This window comes from Papio anubis, chromosome 11 (genome assembly GCF_008728515.1).
Source record: "Papio anubis isolate 15944 chromosome 11, Panubis1.0, whole genome shotgun sequence".
In the NCBI taxonomy this organism is placed as follows: Eukaryota; Metazoa; Chordata; class Mammalia; order Primates; family Cercopithecidae; genus Papio; species Papio anubis.
In genome coordinates this window covers 68,016,385-68,036,697 of record NC_044986.1, presented here as the reverse complement: position 1 = coordinate 68,036,697, position 20,313 = coordinate 68,016,385, and the positions used below count along the sequence as shown (strand labels likewise).

Below are 20,313 nucleotides of genomic sequence, written 5' to 3'. Positions count from 1 at the left end.
TTGGGGTGGAAACTGGGGAACATGAGAGAGACCCATTCATCCAAAGTGTGCACCTGGCCCAGGGACAGCAAGCAGAAGACCTTGTCCTGGTCCTAGCTCCAGCCTGATGGGCTATGTCATGCTGGATAAGTCCTCCCAGCAGGGCCTGCTATCTCCAGTCCAGCAAGACCCCAGGGACAGGAAGTCACCTGGGCACTTGGGATTTGCACAGAGCTGGGCTGCTGGGAATTTCTGAGCTGGGGCCCTGGTCGACACAACTGAGAGAAGGTAGGCGGAGACTCCTTCGTGAACTGACCTTCTCTAGCCCCATCTCAGAGCCTTCTTTTCCTTTCTCTGTCCAAAAGAGCAGGGAAGAATTGAAATGGGGGCAATAAGCAGGGGGTCTTCCTGGGGTAGTGAGACCAGCTAAGTTATCACCAACAGCATGTGTGGTTTGTGCAGGCAGGAACGTCACAGACCCCACAATTCTATCAGTCTCCAAGGGCCAGCAGTTGTAAGCCTGGGAAGGCTGGGGTGGGTGAAACATTCCGCGACCACAGTCTAGTAACTGGCCCATACTGGCACTGCCCGCAGGAGCCTTAGCACCATGCACTGAACAACCCAGTCAAGCTGAAATTGCCTAGTGAGAGGGGGAAAGGCAGAGGAGAATGAGCTGCTTTCTGGTCCACGGTCTGGGCTGATGAGAGGGTGGGTTCCCTAGTGCAGACCCAGGAGGATTGTGCACTCTGGTCCGCACATGAACCTCGGCCCCCCCCATCTCCATCCCTCTACCCTGCAGGAAGGTCATACTGCCTGACAGCTTAACATCTGAGATGACCTATGCCCCACATCCTTAGTGAGTAGAAAGTCCTGGTCCACCCAGGACTGCCTCCACCAGCACCCTAGTGGGGTCCTGTTAAAAGGGAGGTCCCTGTCTCCCCACGAGGGTCCAGGCAGCAAAGAAAGTGTTCTGAAGTCAACTTGCTCCCTGCCAGCCGCTATACGGGTGAGCGCCCTTGCTCTTCCACCATTGAACAAGACAAAGGCAAACACATGCAGCCTGTCTTCAAGGAGATGGAAAGGGGAAGATGGGTGGGGGGCAAGCAGGAGAGAGAGAAAGAGAAGAAACAGGGAGACAGAGAGAGGTCAAGAGAGTCAGAGAAAGGGGTAAATGGGAGAAGACGGGAAAGAAAGAAGGAAGAGAGTCTAAGAGAAACAGGGATGGAGAGAGGGATGAGAGGAAAGAGAGAGAAGGCGGCAAAGAAGGAGAGTGGAGAGGGAAGGGAGGAGAGGGAGAGGGCTTGAATATGCATAGTTCTCCAAGGAGAAGGAGAGAGGCTGGGTTTGCAATGCAGCCCTCAGGAGACAGCAGGAACAAATTGGGTTTTGAAATGGGAGATAAAAGGAGCTGTTATATCTCTAGTTTTGCATCATTTAGTTCATCAGGCTTGACATGTGTCTAACAAACAAAGCCACAAGCAGAGAAAGAAAGACCAGAGAGAGAGAGAGAGAGAGAGAAAAGCAAGTGGTCCTCCCCTGGCCCTGCGCACGAAGCTGACACCTCTGCTTTTTATTCCGAAGACTTGATCTCCTGCTGGAAGGAGCCAGGAGGGAGCCACGGAGTGCCAGGCTACAGGTGGGCTGGGTCCAGGAGGACTGGGACTGGTCTGGACAGGAATGAGAGTCCTAGGCTGGGGCTGCACCATAAGCCAGGGTGCTCACTCTGGGTTCCTGGCTGGGGTTCCCAGGGGAAGGGCAAAGGGGCTGTGGGGTGGCTGGGTCCAGGTGTCCGCCTGCTGGAGGACACTGTCACACACCTGCCCCACCAGTGGGGAGAGAATTAGGGAGTGGTAGTTCCCTAGGCAGGGTCACAGCGTGAGGAGGACTCATGTCTGGACTGGAGGGAGCAAGCCACCGGAAACTCCCTAGGTTCCCTGGATACAGGCTGAGCTATGTTCCCAGGGTCAAAATCAAGTGAGGAGAGCAGTTTCAGGGCCCCAGGCTTTTGGTCTGTGGTCCCTACACGTGTCTCCTGATTTCTTATTCTGTCCCTTTACCAACCATGAGAACTTGGCAAATCACTGTCTCCAGCCTTGGTTTCCTCATCTATACTGAGCGGTAAGAACTCCCGCACTGGCCACAGGTGAGGATTTAGTAGAGTAGGGCAGGCAAAAGCACCTGGTATACTTTCAGAACCCAGATGCGCTCATTTACAGAAAAGAAAATACGAACAGTTACGAATGATTGCAAACTCCGGGGAGTTTGCCGCACGCTGTATCCACGGAGAAGGCGGTTGTTCTAGCTGCCTGTCACTTCCTGGAGTATATTCACCTCGGCATCAGGCAGACTTGATGCACTTGCCTTGTATCGTTTTGCTAAAATCAGAGTAATCTGAGAACCAGAAAAAAAAAATGTTGGACATGACAGGGAAGCAGGAAGAGAAATGGCTTTTGGCAGGGGCGGGCCAATGACTCCAGCAATCATGGGTCCCAGAAGAAGTCATTTCACTCGTCTGGGCCTCAGTTTTCCCAAACATCGAGTGAGGCCAGCCAGGCTGGAAGGGCCCTTCCAATTCTGATAGCTGATCCTCTGGAATCTGGGAGGTTGATGGTGGCCACGCAGTAAGCCAAGAAACTGCCAGGCACCATGCTGACATGTTTTCCCTCATTGGGGGACCTGGTGGCGAGTTATTAACACATGCTGGAGGCTGTGAGAAGTTCTCAGCTTTCGTCAACCCCTAGTGTATTGGAAATGAACTCACTGATCACTTTCGTAGTTGTTCTTCCTGAGCAATGTGACTGTGGAGACCTGGTGGGGGTGGGTAGGGCCAGGAGCAGTGCAGACCTGCTTATCTTTTTCCTGGCCTTGCTGTACATATTGGCCTGACTTTGGATCTCAGTGACTCCCATCTGTAAAATGGACTCAGTGCTGTGGACAGTGCTGGCTGCTGAGGCTTAGAGGGAAACCGACAGCTTTACTCTGTGCAGGGCTGCCTACTGAGGGAGTGGGAGAGCCATAGGCTTGAATCCCAGCTCTGCTCTATACCAGTCAAATGAATGGGAGGAGCCAGCTTCAGTTCTTGGCCTCAGGCTCTTTGCTTGTGAAATAAGATGATAATAACACTATCATCGCAAAAAGTCAGGAGAGGGAAATGAAGTGATGTTTGACTCAGTTAACACAGCGTGGGCCCAAACTCAGGGCTCCTTCAAGGGCCACTGTCACTGTCGATTTGGGGCCTTGGATGAAGCCAGATAAATGGCTGAGATGCCTTCGGCCGGGGTGTTTTCTGGGATGGACTGATGGGACAGGCAGGAGGAGAAACCAAAAGCCTGAGGCCCACACACTGTTCCCTCATCACTGGGCTCCATGGACATCAAAGTGAGAAAGGCTCTTTATATTCCCTTAAAAACACCCAGTTTTTAAGGCCACTTGGCAGAGGCCAAGCTACTCTCGGCTGCACTGTCCTCAGCATCACTGATACCAAGAAAAAGGCCTTATATGAATGTATTTTCTAGCGTCTTGACTTTTTTGAGGGGGGCAGGGGTGCTAGTGACATTCTGCTAGCTAACGAAAATGCAAATGGGATGACTCCCCTCTTCACTGTGTCAGATCCCTGACGGATCATGTCCCGGGCTCTCTGCTGTGTTTATTACCACTAATGACTTTCTCGTTATGATTTGGCTCCAAAACATAACTGATGGTTCTGGGAGAAATCCCATTATTTCCGCATATTATTCAATTAGGGAACCAAGCTGCTCTTCTGCTTGGGGAGTAGGGGTTGCCAGCCCTAAAGGGTGGGCACTTGCCTCTTGCTCCCATCCCCAGACGCTCAGCCATGGGCCCACGAAGGTTGGGAAAATGGAGGTGGAGCTGGGGGCAGCGGTCGGAGGGTCAGCGCCGGCTCCTGTGGCAGTCCTGTCCGGTGCACGGTGGCGAAGACAATAAGGAACCTTTCAGAGCAGCCTCGCCATCAAATATCCAAATGGTTCTACCTCTCATTCCAGTTTTATAGGCCAGACTGTCCTCAAGGCTCACAGGACAGCTTCTCCCATGGCATGAGAAGCACAACTGAGGTACTTGCATCTTTGTATTCCACGGTCTCCTGGTCCCCAGAGACCCCACTGCACCTTTCCGCACTGCTGCATGGGTCCCTTCCACCGCCTCCTCCACATGGGCTCCTGGTCCCTTCCCTTCATTGTGACCCTCTCCTGAAGACCTTTCCCCATCACATCACACACCCAGCTTACCTTGCTGACCCCTTTGGGTCGGGATGGGACAGGGGACTATGGGTTGAATATTAGCAATGGATTTCCATTGTCCACTGTCTCCAAACCTACCCCACCCAAAAGTGAGTCTCCAGCCCCATTCCAAACTCAAGCTGCAACTCAAATCCCAGCAGCCTTGTCCACTCATTTCAGGTTTTCATGATCGTCCTCCTCCCAGCCTACTCTCATTGTGTCATGCCATCACTCTAAAACCTTCAGTGACTCACTATTTTCATTACATCCAAAGCAAACCTGCCTTCCAAAGCCCTAACAGCCTGTTCCTTCCACTGTTCCCAGCCCATCCCTCCCTCTTGCCCAGGGCCTTCTCTGGCTCCATTGAACCAGCCTCCTCCTCACTAACCCCAGTCAGACCAAACTCATTCCTCCTTCTGCTCCTCTGTCCACTCCCTAAATGTGCCCCCTTCATTGCCTTGGCCTCTGTCAAGCCACACCCATGTTCAGGGGTGCCTTGAGCCCTCCTTCCACGGAGGCCTGTCAGAGCCTACAGCCGGCTTTCCGTGGAGTAACCCTCCCTGTGCCTCCCTGTCCCCATGACACCATGCTCATTTCTATGTGCGGTTCCCTTTCCCATGATATGAGCGCAGGCTTCCTGAGGGCAGGGGCCATGCCACAGCAAGGCGTGTGCACCTTCTGCTTGCCCTCTGACCCCCAGCGGATCTCAGGCAACCAGCCCTGAGGCCTGGAGATCGACGACTTCTCCTGAGAGCGTGTGTCCTTTCCTTGGCCATTTCCCTGACTGTCTGTCTTGGCCTGATATTGTCTGTTTTGGTAACGGGCACTTTCCCTGTGTCCCAGCTCAACGCCGCATGGAGAGAGCTGCCTACTTAGCATGTCAAGGCAGGAGCACAGTGGAAATGTAATGCCACTTGCCTGGCTTGAACCCTCATGTCCTCAGGGAACATGGGGCAGGGTGGGCTCCAGCTGTGCCCTGGCAGATAAACCAAGTCCCTGCCCTGGGGCTCACATCAGGGTCTATTTCCTCCAGTTAGCCAGCCTGGGACAGTTGCCACTGGCCTGGGGAACACTCAGAACTGGCTACCAGGCAGAATACAGGTCAGGTCCTATCCCACAGAGCTCCTCATGGTGAAAGGCCACTGTGAGGGTGTCTGTCCATGGATGAAGCTTTCTTCCCATTTCTTCAGACCCCCTGAGTGGCCTCACCATGAGGCGTTTTCCTTGGCGTTTTCTAGGATGCGGAGCGAAGCCTTCTACGGTGCCACAAAGCCCACTAAGCCTGGAAGTGAGACTCATGCAAGAGGAGCCGACTCTTGGTGTTCATGGTTCTGAAGACTCCTCACCACCAGAATAGGCTGGGGAAGGCAGGAGGGGCTGAGCCCTGTGCGAGGGAATCAGAGCTCACCCTCCTCCCAGTAGAACACGGAGACCTGATCAGGAATGCAAAGTGGGCCCGGAACAAGACACTGGCTGTAATTTACACAGTGTCTTTGGGCTTACCCAGAGGTTACAAGCACCATCCACCCGCCCCTAACCAGTCTGCCCTTCCTTCAGTCCTACTGCTGTCTTTCTCCTGCTCCATAAACCACCAGCTCCAAGCCATAAAAAGTACAATGAGCAGTCTGGATGGAAGAGACTGGGCATGGAGGAGGCAGTCAGCCATGCTTCCCTGAAGAGCCGCGGAGGGCACAGGCAAAGTGAGCCCAGCCCCCAGGGGCCCTCTCCTGGCAGCCTGCATGGGGAGGGGAAGACGGGGGCTCTACAGGTATCAGGCCAGGAATGACTGGCTTCCTCGGCTGGAAGAACCTCTTCCCCTGGCCCGTCCAAGCCAGGTGGGGCCTCCAGGACGTTGGAATTTGGAGCAAGAACGAATCCCACAGATCCCCAAGCCTTGCTCCTTGGTCTGGAACAATATTTTGGGACTGTGCCAATGTCCAAACCTGTCATATATCCAGGGTCCAGCACAGGCAGCAACTGCCATTCTCAGAACAGAGCCACTGGACAGCAGAAGTCAGGGCAGAGGAAAGAACCTCAAAATGTCATGGGGTTGAACATTTCAGGGAAGCGGCTCTGACCATCACATGAGTTTAACTGTTGGTTCTGATGTGGGAGGTGGTGGCAGAACTGGGCTGGAAATGCAGATGGGTCTGCTTGTCAAGCTGGCAGGATTCTTCTGAACTTTAGGAATGAAAGGTATTTCAGTAAAGTGTAGGGGTCAGAGAGTTTTAAGTAGAATTATTTCATTTCTGTATCAGTAGCAAAAGACTGACTTGAGTGAGGGCAGCAGCAAGGATGGGGCTGTGGGGATCCCGCAGCGATGGGAAGTTTTTCTCAGCAGCGACAGTGCTGTGGTGGTTGCTAGGGGCAGCCAGCACCCCCAGACATGGGAGTGGCAAGAAAACTGAAAAATCAGGACAGGTGCACTGTGGTGGAGTTGAGGGGCCTGTTCCGTGGGCTAGTTTATGAGCCAGCCTGACCCAGATTCAGCCCGAGAGGATGGACACTTGCCTCCAAAGTTTATGGATCAGGGGTGGGCTGGAAATATGCTGGCCACTTGGAAGGAACTAGTAGGATCTGGGGACAATCATGCATCTAGGATGGGGACAAGATTGGGCATCTCGGAGCAAAGGGATGCAGCAGTGCCTCAAGGGACAGCCTGACACACTTAGGAAATGTGTGGGAAAACACTGGGCTGTTTATCATAAAATCAGTAAAGAAAATAGGATGGTTAAAATTCAGACCCTGGCCGGGAATGAGGAGGGGACAGTGGGAGCTTCAGAGGAGCTGCTTCCTGAAACCTCAGGAAAAGATAATGCCAGGAAATGGGAAGTGGGACAAGATCTCTTTCCTAGAACAGTTACAGATTTAGACAGCTGGTGTTGAGAGTGGGCTGGGGGAGAGAATATCTATTTCCACCTCTTGCTCTGCCACCCCATCTACTGTCCCTGCAGCCACCAGAGACCCCTCCCAAAAGCACAGCTACAACTGTATCCTTCCCTGACCCCAAAGCCCTCCAACCTCTCCAGTGCCTCAGAGGAGAAAATCCAAACCACTGACTGGGATGTGCTGGTTCCTGTGTCACATAGCTCTAATCACCTGTGCTTTTAACTTAGGCTGCCCCAACTAAGTGCCTTCTGGCCTCTGCAGCCCCAGCTGGGGTGTGTGTGTGTGTGTGTGTGTGTGTGTGTGTTTTGTGTCCAGCCAGCCTAGGGTCACAATTGTGTGGGTTTCTACTTGTCTCCCTCATTAGACCTCAGGCTTCTTGGGGGCAGGGCGGTGTTTCATTTGTGTGTCTTCCATATCCCAGAAGCCAATGAGTATTCCAGTATTTGTTGAATTCATTACCCAGAAAATCAAAGGCTAAATACAGCATGGCACGGCCTAACCCTGTGAGGTGGCAGAGATGCATTCCTATCCTCATTGTGCAGACAAGGAAGCCAAGGTCCAGATAATAAGTGACACTCAAAGCCACCTGACTGATGGCAGAAACAGGATGAGAATCAGAGGGGTCTTGTGATTCCGGAGCACACCACGCCACTTCTCTAAGTTGCCTTCGGGGCAGGCAGTGGCAGCAATCCATGCTCTACAAAGACGTGGTCCCACCCAGGAGAGGCCAGAACACAGGGAGAGCCTCACACCCACAGTGTCAGATACAGTGCTGGGCACACACAGACAATTCAAAATACTCGGCCAGGCGCAGTGGCTCATGCCTGTAATCCCAACATTTTGAGAGGCCAAGGCGAGTGCGTCACTTGAGGTCAGGAGTGCCAGACCAGCCTGGCCAACATGGTGAAACCCCGTCTCTACTAAAAAATACAAAAAATTAGCCAGGTGTGGTGGTGGATGCCTGTAATCCCACCTACTCGGGAGGCTGATGCAGGAGAATCACTTGAATCCGGGAGGCGGAGGTTGCAATGAGCTGAGATTGTGCCACTGCACTCCAGCCTGGATGACAGAGTGAGACTCCGTCTAAAAACAAACAAACAAAACAACTTGCCAACATCAAACTTAATCCTACTCATCAGAAGGTCCTAGTCCTTAGTATAAGCAAAGCTCAGGACTGGGGACTCAAAAGGCCAGGTTGCCCGAGTCTCCATCCAGCCTCAGAGGGAGTTACAAGTGGACCTCAGAGAGGGCCCCCCTGGGAGGGCTTCTGCCATGGGGTGTGCTGGCTGTGGCCCCAGCCTCTAGATCTGGAAGGCTAAGGGTTAACTCACCTCTCCAAGTTCCACCAGCTCCCCTCCACCCCTGACGCTCAGTGCTCTTAAAGAAGGGCCTGCCATTACCCTGATTGGACTCTCCAAGGTAATCGGGGCCTCAGAGCCCAGCTGCTCGGTTGCAGGCGCTGTCTCCCTCAGATGCAGCCAGGAGGCTGGCGGAGAGCAGTCTCTGTGAGAGGCAGATGGGGCTGTAATGAGCTGAAGACGTGTGACAGCTACAGAGGAACAAGTTCATCAATTAGAGGCTCCTTGCCCAAGGGCTTCTGGGAAGGGCTGTTGTGGGGGAAGGAGAAGGCTGACTGGGCTCCCTCCAAAGATCCTGATGCCTCAAGCTGACTCAGTTCCCCATCTTAGGCCCTTGGAGGAGTCTCAGTCCCCCTTCCTGGCTCCCAAACAGCTTCTTCTACCTTTTGCTGTGGGGTCTCTCTGAAGGGCTCCCCATGTTTGGGAGGAGCTGGCTGGTAGTTTCCCTGGGGACTAGGGGTCTTTTGAACAAGACTGAGAAATATTTAGTCCAGCCCCAAACTCTTCAACTCCTTAGAAAATCAAATTTGTGAGCAGAATGGAAACACTGACACTATTGCTCCCCTCTTTGGCTCTGAATCACACATTCAGAGACCAAGGGAATAAAGAAGATCTTGGTCCAAAGCTGACCCTGAGTCACCACAATGACACAGAACCAATCTATGTGCAGGAGTCAAAAATGTCACCACTTCCTGCCTGCACAGGAAGTGCCAAATATGGGTGTTGTCTACGGCTAGGAAGACAAGGGCAGTGATGGCCCATGGATGCTCTCTGGTCCTCAGCCCCTACCTCAGCTCCCCCTCCCTACCCAGCCTGGCTCCCCATCCCTACCCTAGGGCTGGGAAGGGTAAGCCATGCCCACTTTCCCAAGGGCAGGGTCAGGCTAAAGAGCACAGAGCAGTCACTCTAGTGGGGTGAGTGCGGCTACTATTTGTGCAGGCAAAGGCTGTGGGCGACTAACTCAGACACATCTCAACTGCATATATTTTAAAATAAGGGGCAAATGGGCATCTCAGAATTGGAAAATACAATATTTTCAGAGACATGTGGGTGTCAATGGAGGTTGAGAATCATGAAGAGGTGATGCTGGGCTTATGACCTTGTGCAGGGAATGAGGGGACACTGATTGTTTGCACTGGCAAAAAGCTGGAATGTAGCCCAAGGGTCCACAGCTGGGGGAGTCTTCGCAAAGGAAGGACAGCTCTGAGGCCTCTTTGTTCTTTATAAACCCTGGTAAGCCAGTTACAAGCTAGTCAGAGGTTCACACGCTGCTGCTACTGGGCCCAAGGGCTGGGTTCAACCCCGTGGCAGCCTCTCAGGGGTGCACTGTCATAGACCCTATCCCAGCCAGCAAACATGGACCCGTGTGGTGCAAATGGCAGGGAAGCCTATGCCAGCTTGACATAGGAAGAATTTTCTTATGATGTAGAGATGCCTGAACTTGCCAGAAAGCCAAGAGCCTCATGCCAAAGCAAGGTGTTCAAACAGGTTCTCTATGTGTCATGCATATTCTGGGGTCTGCTGGCCAGCTGTGTGACCGGGGCCAGGCACATTTTGGGTCTCTGCTTTTTCATCTGCGTGATACGAAGACTGAATGAGCCTTCCTCCAAGGTGGTTGAAGAATGAAACGATGCCTAGAAAGTGCTGAGCACAGTTTCTGGCCCATGGGACACGTTCGGTAGGATGAACTGTGCACAGGACACTGTGCATTGGTCAGACAGAAGGTTGGGGGGGTGAGCGTTCCGACTCCTCCCTCTTCTGATGGTCACGAAGGCTATGAATGCCAACCCTTGTTGGGGACATGTGAGATGAGAGGCTGTCGGAATGGTAGGTGCTTGGGAAAGAGGGAGAAAGATGTGATAGCTCTGCTCACCTGTAAGACCTCGAGAGACCCGGCCTCATACCTGCCCCCCCGATGCCATGCCAGCCAGGCAACAAGAATGACAGCACAGTCCCTGCGGTCCTTGGCAGAGCAACACAGAGTGGAAACGGGGTGCTTTAGGCCAGGTGGGGGTGGAGAACGGCTTGGCAGTCTGCAGAGGTCTACTCACCTGTCCTGGGACTGACTCTGGCTGCCGAGAGGCCCCACTGTGGGCACCGGCAGGGTGAGAGGAAGGCCTGAGCTGGCCAGACAGAGCCAGGAGAGGTGGGCCTCTCTCTCCTCACCCAGCCTGGCCGATGGGTCCAGAGCCCCCAAGGAGGGCTTGTTATATGCCAGTGGAGTCCTGTGTAAGGAAAGCCTGGCTGACAGAGATAAGCTGTGGCATCCCAGCACCAGCCCGGGCTCCGAGGAGCTGCTGAAGCACATATTAATGGGACCCATTCAGCTCAGCCCGCTTGGCAATTAATAACCGGCCAGGCAGAGACTGAGTTTGGGGAGAGTGTGTGTGTGTGTGTGTGTGTGTGTGTGTGTGTGTGCATATGCTAGGGGAGAAGGGGTAAGCTGCAGGCTGGGGTGGGTCAGTCTGTTTCCTTAAGGACACCTTCTCCTTGCAGCAGACCTGTTCCCACCCCAGGCTGGGTGAGAGGGGCCTGTCCTAGCTTAACCCTTCCAGCTGAGTTCAGTGGGTGAGGAGGAGGTGGGAGGCAGGAAAGGGCCTGTTTCTTGGGCTTGTAGGGCTCAGGTGGCCCGGAGCCACCCAGCCAGGTGGAGCTGGGGGTGAGTAAGGGAGAGACAGTCTTGAGGTATGAGTGTGATACACTAGTTTCCCTTCTCCTCGATTTCCATATTCTGCTAGATGTTCTGAGATCGGAAGGGTGTGTGATGGAGGCAGGAACAGGGGTATGCAGAAGCATGCCATCTGGTGCTTTTGTGACAACACAGAAAAACATACCCTTCAGAGTGGACTCTGCTCTATGAGTGCACAGCTCCATGAGCCAATGGCCCCTCTGTGCCGAGAAAAGCATGCTCCTTCCTCCAGACAAGGCCACCCTGCTCCAGGATACGCAGCTTCCTGAGCAGTGAGCAGTGCTGGGCTGCATCTCACCAGCGCTCTCCTCCCTGTACAGGGCACTACATGCACGACCCCAGAGGGTGGCCCTGCTCCAGAACTGGCTGTTGTCACCCTGGGTGGGTCCCTCCCAGCTGAGTCCTGTGTTGAACATCTGGGTCACTCTTGCTTGGCCCATGGCCCTGGTTGCTTCCTAGAACCTTTGTCTTCAAAGCGAGGTGGGAGGACCAGCAGCACTGGCATCACCTGGGATCTTGGTGGAAACAGAGTCTCAGGCCTCATCCAGAGCTACTGGATCAGGGTCCACATTTTAACAAATGCGCAGCTGACTCATATGTGTGTTAAAATATGGCTGAGAAGACACTGGGGTTGTCCAAATACTGGCAGAGGTGGAGTAGGACATGGGAGAAGAGAGACTCAAAGTAGAGAGAGAGAGACCCTCCCATAGAACAAGGGAAACAGACGTGTGCTAACCAAAGACAAAGCAGTGAGCGGGGGGCTTGGGGACGCAAGAAACAGCCTTTTCTGCTGGTTTTAGTGCAGTGCCCCGTCCTCCTGCTCAAAGACCTATCATCAGAGACCCACATCCCCAGCCTGTTGGGGCTTTGGCTATCTGCCCCAGGCGGGCGGAGGCCCAGCCTGGCAGCTCAGAGTCCCAGGGGCGCATGTTGCAGGGCAGGCTTGGGCCCCCAGGGTGGGGAACAGGGTTATGGGGGCCTAGCTCTACTCCTTGCCAATAGACCCCCATCTCTACACAGACCTTTCATCAGGATTCCCAGGCTGCTGCAGAGGCCCAGGCACCTCAATCACTCCTATCGCGCTGGTCGCAGGAAGAGAATAGCTTTCAGCTCAATTACCCTTCACATTCCAATATCATAACGCTCCGATGAGGCTTTTTAACCAAAAACAAAAAAGCCGTGTCTGCCGCAGGCCGGCTGCAAGGCCAGCCGTGCAGAAGGGACGGGCCTGCCTGCCTGACAGTCACTGCTCAGCCCCCTGGGTGAGTTATGGGAAGGGACCTGTCCCAAGGCACTGGCCAGGCCGAGGGGGCACTGAGGTCCCGGGCCTCAGTTTACCAACATATGCCCTGCCTCTACATTAACTGTTAGAATTTGATTGACCCATGACCTTATTTAGGGAGAGAACACCGAGACCCAAGTCCCAAGAGGCCTGGCGGTGGAGTGACATACCGCAGGATGGTCTTTCTCGTCACAGTAGCCCTGTCTTCTTTTCCTGGGCACAGGAATGCTACCAGACCCTTCTTAGTGCCATGGCATAATGGCATTATTCAGCCAGGCCACGGCCTGGGGAGCTGGACTCTTGGTTCACATGTCATTACACACCCTTTGGCTCATGTGTTTCTTATAACACTGACCAGCCAGGAAGCTAGCCAGAGCTGAGGTTATTAACCCCACTGCACAGATGGGCAAACTGAGGCCCAGAGAGATGAGATGAGATGTCCCCAAGCATATGGAAGCATCCCAGTTCAGCCATGGGGACCAGGGAGATGAGGTCTGCTCCAGCCAAAAGGGTCCTCCAGGTGGACGCAAGCTGGTCTCTCCTCTCCTATGCTGGAAGTGACGTGCAAGGGTCCCCTGCGGCAGGCAAGTCATGCTCCTAAGTGCTTCATGTGCATTGCAGAAGCCTTATAAGGTTTGCAATCGTCCCCATTTCACATGAGAAAAACTGAAGCTCAGAGAGGCGAAATCACTTGTGCAGGGTCAGAATTCATACCCAGGCCTGGCTAACTCCTGGTGCCCTGGTCTTGCTTCTCTGCTACCTTCAAGATGGAATACCTCTAAACCACCCCAGGCATGGGAGAAGCTGTCCCCATGTGGACATTGTTCTCACGGGGAGACAAAACCAAGCGTCCAGGCCATGAACTGTGCATGCCCAGTGAATGATCAGACAGCACACACATCCCACAGTGTCCCATCCCACGTCACACTTCGGAGGGCTACACACAGGGCCCAGAGGAGGAGGCTGAGCTGCTCTCTTCCAATCAGCTGTGCTGCATCGACCTGGCCAGCTCAGTGCTAATGGCCTTGATGGCAGCATCCCCTCCCTGTGTCCTGCTGGCCTCCCGCTGGCTGTGGCCGATTTGCTCATGATTTAGCACTTGGGGGCATTGACCCGTGAGGGAGACACCCGGGACAGAAGGAGGCAGGGCAGCTGTGACAGCTGAGGTGTGTGCACGCGTGCGTGCCCTGTGCAGGGGCGGGAGGCTGTCTCTCCAGGAACAAGCTGCCCAGCCTGGCTCTCTAAGACTGAGAGAGGCGTCTGGCATCCCCACCCTACTCTGTCCTATATTGACCTAGGGCACTAGGGTGGGGCTGGAGAGAGAGGGGTGGCGGGAGACCTCAGGAAGACTGCAAGGTGCCACAGCCCAGGCGTCCTGCCCTACGAGCCCAGCACCACTCTCACAATGGTCTGTCATCTGCTGGGTTCTCTGAGAACCCCGGCCACATGCACCCGACATTTGGGAATAAACGCCTCTGCAGCCCAGCCCTTGGTCAACAGAAGCGCAGCACGGTAAGGGGCGCAGGGGGTGACTAACAGAGTCCACATCCCATCTCTGCTCTGCGACATGGGCAAGACAACCTCTCTGAGCCCCAGCTTCCTTATTTATTTTATTTTATTTTATTTGTTTGAGACGGAGCCTCGCTCTGTCACCCAGGCTGGAGTGCAGTGGCGCTATCTCAGCTCACTGCAAGCTCCGCCTCCCGGGTTCACACCATTCTCCTGCCTCAGCCTCCGAGAAGCTGGGACTACGAGCGCCCGCCACTGCGCCCGGCTAATTTTTTTGCATTTTTAGTAGAGACGGGGTTTCACCATGTTAGCTAGGATGGTCTTGATCTCCTGACCTTGTGATTCACCCACCTCGGCCTCCTAAAGTGCTGGGAACTTCCTCATTTTTAAAAGGGGGAGAATCCTAATGCCTTGGCCACAGATTGGTTATAAAAAGCACCTGAATGATGCATGCGATCTCCATGATCGTTATTATTATTGCTGTTCAGCGTTTCCCCTCCGTCCAGTACCACTGGGCTTTAGACGTTCAAGGAAATGATAAGATACAGACCCATTTTTTTATCATTTGTGAATCCTGGAGCTTGCGACTAAGAGGTCCCGGGTGTCAGACCCGCGGTATAAGCAGAAACTGGAGAAGGAGGACAGTGCAGGGAACCATCTATCTGAGCCCATGCTGGGCCTGTGCCCTGCCCCTTCTCCTTCATGCCCCTAACTTCAGGCAGCCCTTTTGCATCTTTTGAGGCCTCCACCCACCTCAGAAATACAGAAGCAGGCAGAGAGCTCAGAAACAGGGGAGGCCCCTTTTCTCACCTCGGACCCAGGCAGTCCCTGCTTCCTGCCTCCCGGGCCCATGTGCGGAGCAGCAGGGGAGCGCCGGATGCTGCAGTGGGGGCAAGTGCGGGGGTGGGACAGGACAGCGACAGCCACTTTGCCAGGCTCATCTGAAGCTCATCTGACCCAATTCTACCGCCTGGAGGAAGATGTGCTTGATACATGCCACAGGAGGACCAGGGACCTGGGAACCAGGGCAGGGCCCGGCTTTCTTGTAGCACCAAACCTAGGATGGGTGAACCCCCTGCTCCACCCCTCAGCGATGCGGAGGGCCGAGCTTTTGCTGGTGGCCGTCTGGGTCCTCAAGCACTGGGTCTTGCATCCTGTTGCTGTGGGTGAAGGCTTTCAGCCAGGATCTGCTGGAGGCCAGGGACCAGGTCTCATTCCTCTTGTGTCCCCAGCATCAAGCATGGGCTTGGCACCCAGCAGGCCCTCAGGCAATGTTTGGTGAATGAGTAGATGAATGAATGAATGAGGGCAGGGTCGGCACATGGAAGCAACACTCCAGCATGCTTCTGCCACTCTGCTGTAGCAAACCAAGCAGGGACTCCTCTTTCTCTGGTTTCTGGGCTGCTGCCAAGAAGCCAGGTTTCCCAGGAGGGTCACGGATGCTCAGGCCCCTGCGGAAGCCTCCTCTGTGGTGTCCCAGCAGCGTGGTGGCCACTTGCTGGATGTAGCACACCCAGCACCCGGTACCTGCCAGCTCTCCCTCTCTCCACACCTACGGCATGGGTTCCTGCCTGCAGCTAGCAGCTCTGGGCTCCTGGACTCTCCCACTCCACCCCTCCTGGCTTCCATGGGGCCCCTTCCCAGGCAGCTGCCCTCCCCAGTCCTGGATGCTCTGCCCACGGCTGGCCCTGGTGGACTGTTCCCAACAACCACCAACCTCCCACTGTTGTGCAGACAACCTGCTTCCATCCTCCTGCCTGAAGGGCCGCAGAGAAGCAAGGGAGGCAGAGCCTGGGGGTGCTGCAGGGGTGCACTTTAGAATGCATGCCCCACTGCCCTGCCTCCAAAGCACTCTGCATCAGTTTCCTGTGGCTGCTGTAACAAGTTACTCCACACTTAGTGGCTTAAAACAACACAGATTTATCACCTTATAGTTCTGAAGGTCAGAAGTCCAACACGGGCCTCAGGGGGCTAAAATCCAGGTGTCGGCTGGGCACAGTGGCTCACGCCTGTAATCCCAGCACTTTGGGAGGCCGAGGTGGGCAGATCACTTGAGGTCAGGAGTTCAAGGCCGCCTGGCCAACATGGTGAAACACAGTCTCTACTAAAAATCCAAAAATTAGCTGGGTATGGTGGCGCACGCCTGTAATCCCAGCTACTCAGGAGCCTGAGGCAGCAGAATCACTTGAACCCGGGAGGCAGAGGTTGCAGTGAGCTGAGACTGCACTAGAGCCTGGGTGACAAAGTAAGACTGTCTCAAAAAGTAAATAAGTAAAGAGTAAAAGAAAATAAAATCCAGGTGTCACAGGCTGCATTCCTTCTGGAGGCTCTAAGGGAAATCTGTTTCCTTCCCTTCTTGAGCTTCTAGAGGACACTCACATTCTTTGGCTCCTGTCCTCTTCCTCCATCCTCAAAGCCAGCAACGTAACAGCCTCAGATCCCCCTACTCAGCTCTGCATCCACTGTCATGTCTTCTCCTCTGACTCTCCTATCTCCTTCTTAGAAGTGCCATGGTGATTACAGGGGCCCCACAGAGATAAGCCATCTCTAGGCCTTTAACCGCAAAATCCCCTTTTCCATGTGAGGTCGCAAGTCACAGGTTCCAGGAATTTGAACATGGCCCTCTTTGGTGGGCAAGGGGGTGTTACTCTGCCTACCATGCTCCAGCCCCATTAGATGACACGATTTCCTCCAGTAGCCCTGAGTGAGGTATCCTCCTTTTGCCACCAGCTGCCTTTGACTCTGATGAGGCCAGACTCGGCCCTTCTCCCACGGCCTGGCAGGGAGCTCGGACTGCACTTCTGAGCTACCTTCAGCATGGGTCTTGGAAGAGAGCACATCGAGAGCTGGTTCATGGAATTTCTCTCTTAAAGGATATGGACTACAGAGGAGGAAGAGGAAGCTCCCTGAGGGCAGGGACTGCATCATGCAACAAATCCACTGAGTCCCCACTGGGTGCCGGGCCCTGAGGGTCCATCCATGGTGGAAAGCCACATGTCCCTGCCCCTGCTTTCACAGAGCTCACAGTCACCTGTGAGAAGCTAATAGTGATCAAATAGTCCTGCACGTAAGTGAGTAATTACACCCCAAGGTCAAAGCTATAGGAGCTCTGGTGCTCTGAAAGCCCAAGAACAGAAGAATCTTTCTGCATTGCGAGGAGGGATGAATCAGGAATGGAAGATCCCAGGGGAAGTTGGGAGTTCATGAAAAATGGGGAGGGTGATGTGTTCCAGGGAGGTGGAAAGGCCATGCAAAGGCCCTGTGGCATCGTGCCCTTGGGGACCACCAAGAAGGTGGAGGTGCAGGAATACAGAAGAGCAGGGGAAGCAATGTTTAAGGGGAGGCTGGAAAGGGGGCCGGGATGAGACCCTGCGGCTGGGCTTCTGGTCGTCAGCCTCAGAGCACCACAGAAAGGTTTCTGCAACATCCCTGGCACATCCCAGGGACTCAATACATTTGAATGAATAGATGGATGGATGGAGAATACATGAATGAGCCTCTCTACCCTCCTCCTGCCCCTCACCAGTGACCTGCCCCATCCCTCCCTTCTGCACGGCAACGGTTAAACGGGATCTCCGAGGCTTGCTCACTTATTTATTTATTTCCCCCCGGCTGCTGACGCCGACCCGTGCCTCCCGAGTGTGGCTCCGTGGAAATGTCTGTAATCGCCAGCACACTTTAGGCATTACTTCCACACCATTTAGAGCTTTCCGCCCCAATAGCTGCTATTGCATTTCCCTCCATCTCCATCTTTTGGGCTGTGTTGGGCGGAATATTTTTTCTAAGGTTTGGTAGTCCCCGAGTTTGAGGGATCTGATGGTTTGGGGGAGGTGAGGAGAAAGACAATGCTTTAGAAGAATTTATTATTCTTCTCCCATTGCCCTGGCCCTGCCCCAGCCTTGACCAGGAAAGGAAAAAAACAATCAGTTCAAGCCGCTAAGAAGCCTTTAAAGATTTTTGTGTTTTCCCATGCAGGACTGAGATTGGGTTGCTGATATGAACAGCAGCTTTGTGGGAGGCTGAAAGTGCTGGAACACAATAAAGGTCATCTCGGATGAATCCCTCCCTTAACCAAACACCCTCCCTGCTTCCACCTTCTCGTCTCAGGGCTGGCTCCTCTAAAGGCAGCAGTTGGGCAGTAAACCCCAAACCCTGAGTGGCTACTCTGGGGGTTAAATGCATCTGGGCTTGCTTTGGAGGGCAGACAAGAGCAATAAGCTCTGAGACAAGCTGTGTGATCTTGGACAAGTCACTTACCCTCTCTGGGTGTTTTTCCTCAGCTCTAACATGGAGACAATCACACCTTTCTTACCAACTGGAAGGACCACACTGAGGATGGAAGGAGACAGTATGAGGGGAAAAGACCCCTCTCCTTTTTTCTCTTCTCCTTCCTCTCAATCCAACTTTCCCCCATCCCATTCACCCCCCTGGGATTCCCCTTCACCCATCCAGCCTCTTATCCCAGCGCCTAGGCAGTTCCATATCCACCTGAAAGATGACCCTGGATGAGGGAGAGAGTGTCTCAAGGTAATGACCACAGGGGTTAGCTCCCCCGGTGCGTGCAATGTATAGGCGGACTGTCCCATGTCACCTGCACAGTGGTGACCTTGTGTCAGCACCACACGCATTTGATCAGAGACAGTAAGCTTCCCAGTGACACACAGATGTAAGTGGTAAGAGGATTCAAACTCGCCTGTGGTACTCCTAACACAGTACTCCTAACCAGTGTGGAGAGTGGCTCCCAAGAGGAAGCTGGCTGCCTGTTCCCGGGGGCCTACACGATAACAGAAACCCACTGGAATGGATATAATAAAACGACAATGGGCAAAAGCAAGCCACGGGGTTAGAAGCCAGGACAGTGGCTACCTTTAGGGGAAAGGAGAGGGACAGGGAGAGGCACAGTGGGATCTCTAGATGCCGGCGAGGCTCTGCTTCTCCATCCGGGTGCAGTTACACAAATGCATTCACTTTGTAATCACTCATAAAGCTGAATATTTATGAGTGCTCCCTTCTCCATATGTAAGCTTAAGTAATACATTTCCTCAAAAAATAAGACAAAACAAAACCTGTGTAAGCTTGTGGGGACCTGCCAGAAAAAATACTCCAGGAATTAATTCATGCCACTGGCATGAGGCTCCAGACAGCATGGAGTGGACAGGCCCAGATCGAGCAGTCCCATTTCCAGAGGAGTGGCCGAGCCCTGGAAGTGAGGTGACTCGCCCAAGACTCCCGGCTGAGCTGCACCTGTCTTACTGTGCACAGGCAGATGACCTCTGCTGTCTGCAGGTGGGGGGCCAGGGGCCACCCCAGGAAGGAAAGGCTGGGCCAAGGTCAAGAAGCAGAGGGCCCACCTGGGAGGGGGGTTTAGAAGCTCAGATGGGTGGGTATAAGGAGCAGAGACTTGGGCCTCCAAATCCAGAGGACAGAGGACTAAGTGAAGAGCCCGGGGCCGGCGCTCAGCAGCGACTTCTGAAGGGGATATGTGCTCTGACATCTCTAGCACTTGGCTTGCTTTTCTGTAAAATGGGGATAAAGGACCAACCTCCCCACCTCTCCCACGGGATGGTTCTGAGGAAGTAAGTGTCGGGCTTGGCTCATGGCGGGAAGGAAGATGGTGCTGTGGGCTTGGATGGCAGCATTTCATGGGAGGGCACAGCAGGAACAAAGGCTAGGTGGCAGGAAAGTGATCACTTGGTATTGAGGATAGCAATGACAGGAACACCAGGGGCTCAAAGCCTCACACGGATGGGATGGATTTCTGAAACGCAGGGTTTGTGTCAGCAACGGTGGGAGGCGTGGGCTCAGACTGGGAGGTGCAGGGATCAGAAGGGGTCAGTGGGAAAAGGCCTCCCACACCATTTCCCTCTCTCGGGAGCAGGATTGGGAGAGGGGACCAGCCTGAGCCCACGACCCTCTGTGGCAAGGACGTGAGTGGGCATTGGGCTCTCTGGGGCTGGCAGTGCCCTGTGCCTGGGAGGTGGGCTGGCTGATCAATGATGAAGACAGTGAGTAGGGATGCTTACATTGTATCTAGTGATTACGCCCTGGGTGACATCTCTCGGTGGCATTATCTCATCTGGAGAGAAGAGCAGGCTTTTTAATAGATGGACAGGCGGCTTCCACTTAAGGTTATTATAAAGAGGGAGAGCCCAGCCCTCACAGCTTCCAGCCAACACCACAAAGTTGCTAAGTAATTAAAGGCTGCTAAGGAATCAGAGAAATTATAATAATTCCATCAACTCAAAGCTTGCACTCTCTCATTTTCCCCCTCCTGGTTTAGAAAACAAGGTGGGTCAAGGCAGCCTGCACACACATCAAAACAAGCCTATTGTGTGGTGGGCCTCCATGTCACAGGGGCTGCCAGGCCTG

General features: G+C 53.9%; 1 protein-coding gene across 10 annotated transcripts in view; it reads right to left on the bottom strand.

Moving 5' to 3' along the window:
• Positions 1-20,313, bottom strand: part of CDH23 (cadherin related 23) — a 419,373-nt gene that overhangs the window by 275,491 nt on the left and 123,569 nt on the right. The gene's annotated exons all lie outside the window — the stretch shown is intronic.